General features: G+C 38.7%; 1 pseudogene; it reads left to right on the forward strand.

Moving 5' to 3' along the window:
* The first annotated feature begins 8946 nt into the window (after nt 1-8946).
* LOC119258754 (chromobox protein homolog 3-like) lies at nt 8947-9486 on the forward strand (annotated as a pseudogene).
* The last annotated feature ends 1699 nt before the right edge of the window (nt 9487-11185 follow it).

Consider the following 11185-nt stretch of genomic DNA (forward strand, 5'->3'; position numbering starts at 1 on the left):
ATTGCCTCCCTGTTCTATTTATCTTTTCAAAGATGATTCCTTTAGAGAATTGTTAATTATTGATGTCAACAATTCCTATCTTATAACTCTCTGTGGTTCTGTCAATATTTATCTTTTTAAGCACCTAATGAATGTCAAACTTATAAATGAAAGGGATGAGTTTCAAAATGTGAGGAAAACAATCTGATATTTATCTTCAACATATTTACTTCATTAGTGATTCAGTTATGTTTTTCTATGAAAAAATGCTCAAAACTCGAGATCTAAAAACAGAAAAAGTATTATTTTTCAAGATTGTTGTGGTTTAATTTGGCAGTTCTCTGGTGGTCCCCCAGTGAGTGGAACCAAGCTGATCTTTTTGCTGAAGGATGAACACAAGTCGGACATTGGCTGGGCCCTCCTGTCTCTTCATGTGGTATCTCTGTAACCATCACGGGCAGCTTCAAAAGCTAAGAGTCTCAAGACAATGGTCAGAGGTAAGCATTTAAAAACCTGTAACCCCAGTCCAAAAATGAGCACCAAACACACCCAAACTGAGGACCACACTAGAAAATACATAACAACTGCTCCTTAAAACTGGAAAAGTCAAGAGATAAATGATCTCATCCCACAGAAAACTCAGCAGACCTGACTGGTAAATGCAAGATGCAATCCTAGATGGAACACAGAACAGGAAAAAGTATGTTCTGGTGATATTTGAATCAAGTTTGAGTTTTGTTAATAGTATTGTGTGAATGTTACAAATGTCCTCAGTTTGTCAAATGCACTATAGTTACATAAGATGACATAAATAAGATGGGGCTACAGGGTGATATTTATGGGAAACAGCTGAGTTACCTCTGAAATGTTTCTGTACGTGTAAATTTATTCCAAAATACTGTTGCTGTTTTTTTAAACCCAGAAAGGAGGTGATGGACCGGGGTGCTAGCTACACAGGCCTCAGTCAATTTGTCACTAACCTCTAGGGGACCAACTGAATGTGCACATATTAGGTGATGACAGTGTGAGGTTTGTCACTTACACTGAAGTAACAGCAGCCTGTTGTAAAGATAAATTAATATCTTGCAAATTAGTTTTAATAAAAGAAAAGAAAATGTGTGTTGACTTGAGTTTTCCAGTTGTGCTTTATTGTCACCAAAGGACCCATAATTCTCATTGATAGTCCATTGGGTCCCCTCCCCATACTACCTCCATTCCTCTCCCTCTAGTAGCCTCAATTCTACAGTCAGATTTCTAGGGTTTATTTGATTTGGTGTTGTCTGTTCCTGTTTTAACTGTATAATCCACATACGAGTGAAATAATCCTTTAGTTGTCTTTTTCCTTCTGAATTATTTTGTTTCGTATAATCCCTTCCAGTTCCATCTATATTGATGAAAATGGCAAGATTTCATCTTTTGTAAAGATGAGTAGTATTCCAGTGTGTGTATGTGTGTGTGCGTACCATATCTTGTTAATCCACCGTTGTTGGGCACTTAAGTTGCTTCCATAACTGAGGTATTGAAAATAGTGCTTCTAAAAACACCAGATTGTGAATATCCCTTCAAATTAGTGTTTTTTGCATTCTCCCGGTAAATACCTAGGATGGAATTGCTAGATCACATGGTAGACCTATGGTTAATATTTTGAGAAACTGCCATTTTCTTTTCCAGAGGGGCTGAGCCAACGTACATTTCCCCGACAATATACAGCAATGCCGTCTATATAAGCTAACAATTATAATTATAAATGTTAGTTTATACATATGGTATTGGTATATATGTTATTATAGCAATGTATGTGTGTAAAGAAGTCACTGTATGAAAACAAATTAAAAACTAAAATAAAATATTCAAACATGTATTGACTTGTTAGTATCAGGGCATATTAAATATGTGGTTTTGCACTCTACTAAAATCCTACAGAAATGACTGAATATTTTAGGGAGCATCATGACTGGATAGGGATGGCTGGAGGTAGATGGATGACAGATGAGTGGTAACTGGAAAGCCTGAGGAGCAATCCCACACACATCAAGGGAGCCCCCAAAGATTTAAGACTTCGATGTAAGTTACTTCTGGATTTAAGAGCAAGGAGGGACTAAAATTTCAAAAGGCAATGGAAGCATATTAATTTGGACCGAGACCCAAATTGCTGCCCACACATGGTGTGAATGAACATTTGTATCCTCATTGTGACAGATAACAGAATGTTTATCCTTTGGGCAGAATTTTAACAGGTATCATATAGAAAAAGATGGTTGCATTCCAAAAAATGAGGTGATTCAATGAAAGTTTGTACACTATCTAGAGACTATGAATTTCTCCAGAAGCTACCCCAGGGTTAGGCACTAGCATCAGTGTCTGTGAGGACCCCTTTAAGGTGGTCATATATAAGGAAAGAGCTCAGGGGAGAAGCTCCAGCCATACACCCAGAACTTCAGATGTCGCTCTTCATGTGGAAATGGCCACAGGTACTCAGGCACTAGTAAGAATGGCATAAGATAAACCAAACCAAAACAAAACAAAACAAAAGATATATTAAGGAATAGCATGAAATTTATTAAAATCCTCATAATGAGGACAGGTTGTTTTAGGAAAACACGCTCAGCATATAGGAATGAATTATTGGAAATTAAGAATACATAACACATGAAAAAAATTAAGAACTACCTATCCTTAAGAACTCACTGACTCGGGCCCTGCTGGTTATGCAGGGTTTACAGTCTCAGCACTATCAAGCTAACGCTAACCACTACGGCATGAGTTGAGTTCAATCCCTGGCCAGGGATTTGACCCACATGGTGCAGCAGATCTCTGCTGTGTCACCCGCTGCTCCCCTCAGCTTTATATTTCAGTAGATCCAACTGTTGTGCTTCCCTCTCTGCTCTGGTGAATCCTCTCACCCCCAACACCCCAGATCTGGTATGCATAAATAAATAAATAAATAAAAATCTTAAAAAAAAACAACTCAGGCCTCCCCAGTGGTGCAGTGGGTTGAGCACAGCGCTGTGAAGATGTCTGCAGCCTCTGCAGCACCGGTTCGATTCCCGGCCGGCCGCCATTCCCACATGGTGCAGCAGACCTCTCCTGACTCGTCTGCTGTTCCCCCTCAGCAGTGTATTTTGGTCCTTTTGCCTGTTCTGCTCCCCTCTCTGTCTCTGGTGAATCCTCTCACCCTTTCATGCTTCTGGCCTGTACCCCAGCTCTTGTATAAAAATAAATACATCTTTAAAAAATTTTAAAAAAAAGAACTCTATGACTAATCGAAGTTGGTGAGAAGGCTCCAGTCAGAAAACAATATTTATAGGACACATTATGGGTTTGAATGAAAAGAGAAGAGGTTTACCCAATAGGACAAAAATATAGGGTAACTGTTTTTGAAGTGCTAAAGCTGAGGCAAAGGCGTCACTAACAACAAAAGCTATTGCAATTGACAAGTACCTTAAAATAAGGGTTCAAAGCACAACAGGATGTTGTTGCTCCAGTTCTTTGGTTCATAAACCAGTATGTTTGTATCCTGGTATGTATGTAAATGTGTGTGCATATGTGTATGATCAGTTACCATAAACTCCTAGGGGAAACTAGTATTTTGAATGAAATAGTAAACAAAATATAATACTAAAAACAAAGTATAATGTGTTTAATGTAAGACTACTGTTAATAGTAAACATTATTTTTTAAAGATTTATTTATTTATGCATACATGGACTGGGATACAGGCCAGAGGTGTGGGGGGTGACAGAATTCACCAGAGACAGAGTGGGGATCAGAATAGGCAGATCCACTGAAATACACTGCTGAGGGGAGCAGCGGGGAGACAGGAGAGATCTGCTGCGCCCTGTGGGTCAGCTCCCTGGCCGGGGATTGAACTTGTGCTGCAGTGGCTGCACGTAGGTTGTGTCTTAACCCCTTGTGCCATCAGGGAGGCCCAATACTTAACATTATTTTTTTTTTTAAATTATAACTGCGTTAGAAAACTGGCATGTATGTGTGTTTATGCAGGAGAGAGTGAGAGGTAAAGATTGGGAATGAAGATGTGTGAGGCAAGGGGATGAAAGAAATTTAAATTCTCATCTTCTATACAAGGAAGTCAGTAGATAAATACCAATACTGAAAAATCAATCACTGGTTATGTAATCGGGTTCTTCATCAATATGGAAGTAAACACTATCAGAATTAGCTAAAAGACTCACAAGTATATGACTCTACAGAGAGTTAAATAGTTAGAATCTACTGTTTGCATAATCACCCTTGTTGAACTAATAGACTCTTTAAATTTCCTGCATGCATTACTTTGATGGAAACTTAAGTGAAATTATTTTTTTTTAAATCAATACTGGTGTGAATCAATGCCTAAATCCACATCCTCTCTGCCACCTCTCTGCCATGCACACGATTTCCCTCCACCTGTAATGTTCAATTTCTCCAACATCTTTTTCTATCTTCTTTATCAGTAAACCTGGGCCCTCGCCCATTCTGGCCTAAGAATTCATTACTGAACTACCCATGCGGATTTGATAGCTCTCTTATTTGCTTCTTGACTGAACTTGAGCATCCCTCCCTAATGCGCTAAGTTGAAATATCAATTGAGTGCCTGCCTCCATTTCTAGGCTGGATGCTCAGGGTAAGAACTGCTTCTTAATTGTCTCTGTATTTTAGAATACAACCCAGAATATAGCAAGTACCTAATAATTGCTTTTTATGTGAACTCAAGTAAATAAATCAAAGTTCTCCAAGATGGATCATGCCCCATAAAGGGTATGTCCATAGTATTTTCTGGTTGGCTTCTTATAATAAAACAGCTCAAATCTAAGTTAAGAGTACACCTGTTATAGATTAGGTGTAGGTATTATTTTACCTACTCAGTGTGCCATCCCGACTCTATCACAGATGATAGAATGTCTAAAATCTGCTCCACATGAAATCTTTCTTTTACCCCCACCTATTTAAATAGCATGAGTGTGTGCACAGGCACACATACACACACACACAATCTCCATGGGTTCTGTGACTGTTAATATGTTATTAAATCATGACTTCTAGTTGAAATATTCAAGATCATGGCATGATACTTCTTAGTTCAATGTTTCATATATGGTAATATAGCTAATTCTGGGACAAATCATCCCAGAATTTGGACTGTGATGGACTGTGGATAACCGAGTAGGGGGTATGGGGTGGTGACATACATCGGAAGAGGTGTGATCCTAAACACAACACCAAATACGTACAGTATTATAAACCAATGTTAGCTCAATAAATATTTAAAATCACAATTTATTTGATCATGGTTGTAATAAATACTTTAATCACTGTTATATTAAATAATTTTAATGCAAAATAATATTTTCCACAAGCTAGCTGAAAAGTCATACACAGGCCTATGTCATGGTGATTACAGAAACTCAAATAACATGGGAAAAGTATTAAATATTTGAGTTTAGATAAGAATTACCTACTCAGGGCCTCCCCGGTGGTGCAGCGGTTGAGCGCTGGGTTGCGAAGCTGCCCGCAGCCTCTGTAGTGCCGGTTCGATCCCTGCTGCTCCCCGGCCACCGGAGGAGGGTCCCGCATGGCGCGCAGACCTCTCCTGCCGCCCGCTGCTCCCCTCAGCAGTGTCCTTCGGTCCTTCTGCCTGCTCTGCTCCCCGCTCTGGCTCTGGTGAATTCTCTCGCCCTCCCGCGCTTCTGACTGTACCCAGTGCTTGTATAAATAAATAAATAAATCTTTAAAAAAAAAAAAAAGAATTACCTACTCAAATATTTTTAGGTATATATGAGGTAATCAGATAAAAATAGAACTGATCATTCTTTTTAAAAGTTATTTTAGATTTAATTCTTTCTTCATGTTCTTACTCAGACATAATATTTTTGTTCCAACAACTGAGAGAATGAAATTCTTCCGAATATGGAAGGCTTGGAATCCGAGAGGCATGTAGAGAGGTCCACTGAGTGAGGAGAACATCACCTCAACTGAGATAGGAGGGGGGAAATTTAAGTTAAAAAGGAAATATTAATATACTTAAAGTTTAAGAACTACTTATCTGATAATGTCTTTTCTTTGCTGGCAATGTGTCTCAGTATCACAAAATCATAAATTCCTTTTGTCTGAAGAAAATTGATTTGTTTTGTTTCATCTGCCCTCTTATTTTGCTAGTAATTATTGTGTCCATTCTAGGCGTTGGGTACCATGATGATTGCTGGGGACAGAAAACTGGAAAATAGTAGATCATAGGCTACAGGGAAGATTGGTCTTAAGGAAATGATCACATAAATAAATGTGTAATGAAACATCTCAGTGTTCAGAGTAGAGCGCATGCACAGACGCTTTGAATTGGTGGAAGTGCTTAAATATTGGATCAAAAAGTAGAGATTAGAGAAGAGCACTCTGGGCAAGGGAATCGTTTGTGAAGACCACAGGGTGCAAAATATCCTGACAAATCCAACACAGGAGCTTTTGCCAACCTGCCAGTTGGGGTCCGGGTGGGGTGATTACAGTGTGTGTGTGCGAGTACATGATGTGATACTTGGAGAAAAGCCTTAAATTAGCTCTTGGTGTTTGTGATCCATGCTCACCTCTGAAAGAATATTAGCAGTTGGAGTGTTACTCTAGTGGCAAGTCATTTGCGACTTCAGTCCTTTTACTACCTAATATCCCTTCTTCCCAGGAGGACATTTTGTGTGGAACACCATCACCTCCTCCTAAGTGACACAATTCTAAAGGTTCATCTCAGGATTGCATTCAGCACAAAATCCAGGTTCTTTGTGTCTTCAAGACTCCACTCCAGAAGCATCTTTTTGTCCTTTGAATGTAACTAATCCAGCCTGTCTGATAAAGACCACACAGCATAAACTGTTCTCAAGATACATTGCCTGGTGCATGGGATGGCAAGGTGATGAAGTCCTGGAAAGAATCTGTTCTTAACTCATGCTTTTCTCTCTGGACCGATACTTAAACAACATCCACCCTTCACATGGCTGCACAAAGTCACTTTCTGAATCCACAGATAATTTTAATACCATGTTTCCCTGCCTTTCTTTTCATACCTCCTCTCTCCTATATAGAAAGCTCAAATAGCATTCAGCTACTTGCCTTCCATATGCTTGTGGTTTAATTATAATCAGACTGCCAGGAAGGGATGCTAAATCACAGGTCTGGCACAGCATGCTGGCATTGGGCATTTTCCATGTTCATTTTTCTCCCATTCAAATTTATATTAATGGTCTTCATTCCTCAGGAAACTTCCATTGTAGGACTGGCCATTGAGAATAAGGGAACAACAAACTAGGTGTTGCCTTAAACAGCGAGTGGCTACCTTTAATGTCCCAGATACAAATTTGAGATGCTCAAGCCAAGCCTCCTATAACAAAGTCATATCTGTTCTATAAACTAATCAATATGGTTCATCCAACTTACCTGCATGGACAGAAAGGTATTAATTCTCCCACCAAAAAATAAAGACATTTAGAAATAGAACAGCTTTGCATGAAACAAACCAACGAAAATTAAGCTAATAGAAATGTCACCAAGAATAGTCAGAAAATTTCTTTGAGTGAATTATATGTAATTAGAACATGAGAAAGTCACTTGTTTAGCAAAACAGAATATGTTACATATTTAGACAGGAAAGCACTCCTGTTAAGTGAGACTATTCTAAGTTCTACTTACTGTCTTCTGTCACCTCATTCTTAACTCTCATGGGGCAGGTGAAAGATTTGTGAGAAAAAATCTAATTTATGGCATATAGGGGTATGAGATAGAGATAAATGTTTATCCCCTTAAACATTTACACTCAAATGCATGGAAACATAATGCTCTACAAACCCCCAGAGTCCCACGGAGAGAGAGAGACATCCTCATCCAGTCCTTTGTTCCACACTTTACTGACCCAATTGTGTATCCAACAGTATTTCTGCCCTAGAAAATCAACTTTGTGATGTTGTTTGTGCTACCTGCCCTTAAATGTCAGTTTGTACTTTAGTTTTATCTGTTAAAGATAAACTACTCTGTTAAGAAGGTTTATCTGCCAGTTGCTTTTTATAACCTGCCAGTTTCCTCTGAGCTCAGCAGTTCTTGATCTCTGCCCATCTCTGTCTGTCTTCCTTCCTCTCCTCTGAACATGCTCTGAGTTTTCTCTTTTGACGCACTGAGTCTTCAACTATGCTGTGATAAGGAAGCAGAATTTTAATTATTTGGTGGGAAGAGTCACTCCTAGTTGAGATGAGATTTCACAAGCTTCTTCCCTTGAATAGACATATGTGGAAACCCATTAAACATCAACTTGTGATTTTAGAATGTTTCCAGGACTGTTAATTATTACTTTGTTATTATCAAAGTAGGGGAATTGGAACACATTCAACCTCTTGCTTACATTGTTTGGTAAGTGATAAGCGGCTTGTCCCCTCCAGCTGATTCCTGTCTGGACAGGTCACCCCACAGGCTGCCTCCTGAGAAACAGCGACGCCCCTCATGTGCTGCCAAGCTCCAGGAAGGGCTCACAGAGTCGTCTCTGCTCCCAGAGCTGGAGATAAACCCTCTTTATGAATGGACTTTTGTTCTCTATGTGCCTCTACGTGTGTGTCATTATCCTTTCTCATATGACTTAAAATTGCATGAGCTTTTGTTGCTTAAGAGATCAGGAGGCTTTGGGGAGACAGACTGTCACATTCTCTTTCCCACATAAACTATGACAGTGTGTGACACATGTGAGGCATATCATGCAAATGTTCAAGGAGCCCATCTGTCAAGATCTAGTGACTGTTTTATATCCTCTTATAAAGATGTTCTGCTTTGCTTTATATAATGATAGAATGAGGTTTAAGATTTGAAAACCAGGTAACGTAACACCTAATATTTTATGTTATCAGAAAATGAAATGCTCTAATGAGGCGCAGGGTGGGATGCCACAGACCCCAGACCCAGAGCAGCTCAGGGGGCGAATGATATCGAGCCAGCAGGTAGAATAAAATGGCCTCTGATCAAACTACATTGCCCAAAATGGGAAAGAAACAGAATGGAATGAGTAAGAAGATGGAAGAGGCAGAACCTGAAGAATTTGTGGCAAAGAATAGAACTGGCCCCTCAAGCAGCAATGGGAAGCAGAAGTGTTCCCGATGTGGAAAGTATTTACAGGTGCTGAGAATACTTGGCAACCGGGAGAAAATTTAGATTGTCCACAGTTGGCTGGAGCATATCTTAATTCTCAAAAAGCTGGTGAAGAAGTGTATAGTACTGAAAGAATTACTTCTGACAGTAAATCTGATGATTGCAAATCAAAGAACAGAGAGGTTGCTGGGAAGGAAACCAAGAGGTTTCACCAGAGGTCTCAGTCCTCAAGGAGTGACTGGTGACACAGACAGAATGCAGCCAGAACCCATGTTTCAGGAGGCATGAAAAGAGTCAGATGAGGCAGATGGGGTGCTGGAAAAGAAGGCAGGCATGAGGAGTCCTCCAATTGTAATTGCTTTTTGTGAAGAGAGAATAACTTGGCATTCTTGTCCAGAATGAAACTCAGTGCCTATACTTTGCTTCACACACACACACTCACACATGCATTCACATACACTCAGACATACACAATCACACACACTCACAAAAACACACACACATTGGTCTTGAATTTTTTAGTATGTTCATGTGAAGAAAAAAACTACCTCCCAGAGAAATCGAGTTGGATATGTTCCTTTGAACAAATGCACAAGAGCTTCCTGTATTTGAACTTTTTTTTTTTACATGAAAGACTGTATTCTGGCTCGAAGGAAGGTGTACATTAGATTGCATATGCAAAAATATTTCATGAAAAGGGAGCTGAATTATTATTGGTTATTTTTCCAGATTAAGCTGAGTTACAAAGAGTTAAAAAGTCAATTAAATGAAATGGGTCTCATGATAGAAACCACATGGAAAGGGAACTTCTCCAAATCCAACTTAACTTACTTTGTTACAACTTTATACTATATTATATTAAACTTAAAAATTGGAAATAACTCATAGCAAAGATATCATGCCAGTACAATAGGGCTATGAGGGAACTTTCCTCAGCAAAGGAAACCATCCCCCTGTCACAGAGAAATCCTCCAGGCCCACTGTGTATTTTGTCAGTTGCTTGAATTATTTTCTTGATTTCTATTGTTGAATTTTTGTGTACCTTCTCCCCTAACCAACGATAGCAGATACTCTGTCCATTATTCTTTAATGTGTCGCTAACAGCAGACAGTGCACTTGGACCAAATCAATTCTTAGTGAATATTTACTGAATGAGGGGGACAAACAACAAAACTTAAATAGATTCAAAAGTTAGGAATATGATAAGTTTTGGAAAATTATTTGATTAGCAGTGTTAACTATACAGTTAATTAGCATTTCAAGTCAATCCTGAAAAACACCCACTGCAAATTAAATAATATATTCAACAAAGTAGTCTTTTGTGTATATGGAATTATTTTAGATGAAATGGAAGAAAAAGACAAACTATATGGTCCTTAATAGTTTTAATTGTGTATGTGAAATGGTATCTGACAAATACCAGGCCCATATGATTAGGGTCAGGTATTTGGAAAAGGAAAAGATTCACTGTGGGCTAAAAAAAAAATGGGGAAAATGAAGGTATCTTGAGATGCATTTGAGAGAGAAAGCATTTTTAAGAAGATGTTCTATGCATGAGGGGAACATCACGTGTGAAATATTAAAATAGGACTGTCTGGTGTGTGTAGGAGACTTTGATAGAATAGTTGAGCTGGGGCAAAGTTGTTCTATAAAGGAGCATTGGGTGGAAAGTAATCAGAGTGAGGTTGTAAATGCTCTTGAAAGTCAAGTTTACAAGTCTAGACTTCAATTTGAAGAAAGCCATAAATTAATATAAAAAAGAATGAAAGTTACATAAGTAGCTTCAGAATGCACTTTGAGGAAAGGTGGTTAAATTTGAACTGGATGAAGGATTCTTTCAATTGAAATGTTAGAAAAAAAACAGAACAAATTAGCTTAACAAGTGAGTGAATTTATTAGGTCATCACAAATTGAAAACCTGCAGGTAGGGCTGCCTTGGGGCATGGTTTACTGAAGGAATTAATTCCTGTTCTCTAATATTTTGTGCCTGCTGTGTTGACTTCTCTTTCTCATCATGAGGCTATGACACAGCTACCATTAGCAAGTGGAGCTGTGTGGATTCTTGCTTTTATCCAAATATTGAACCATACATTAATTGGCC

This window comes from Talpa occidentalis, unplaced genomic scaffold (genome assembly GCF_014898055.3).
Source record: "Talpa occidentalis isolate TD23 unplaced genomic scaffold, MPIMG_talOcc4v2.1 talOcc4.5, whole genome shotgun sequence".
In the NCBI taxonomy this organism is placed as follows: domain Eukaryota; kingdom Metazoa; phylum Chordata; class Mammalia; order Eulipotyphla; family Talpidae; genus Talpa; species Talpa occidentalis.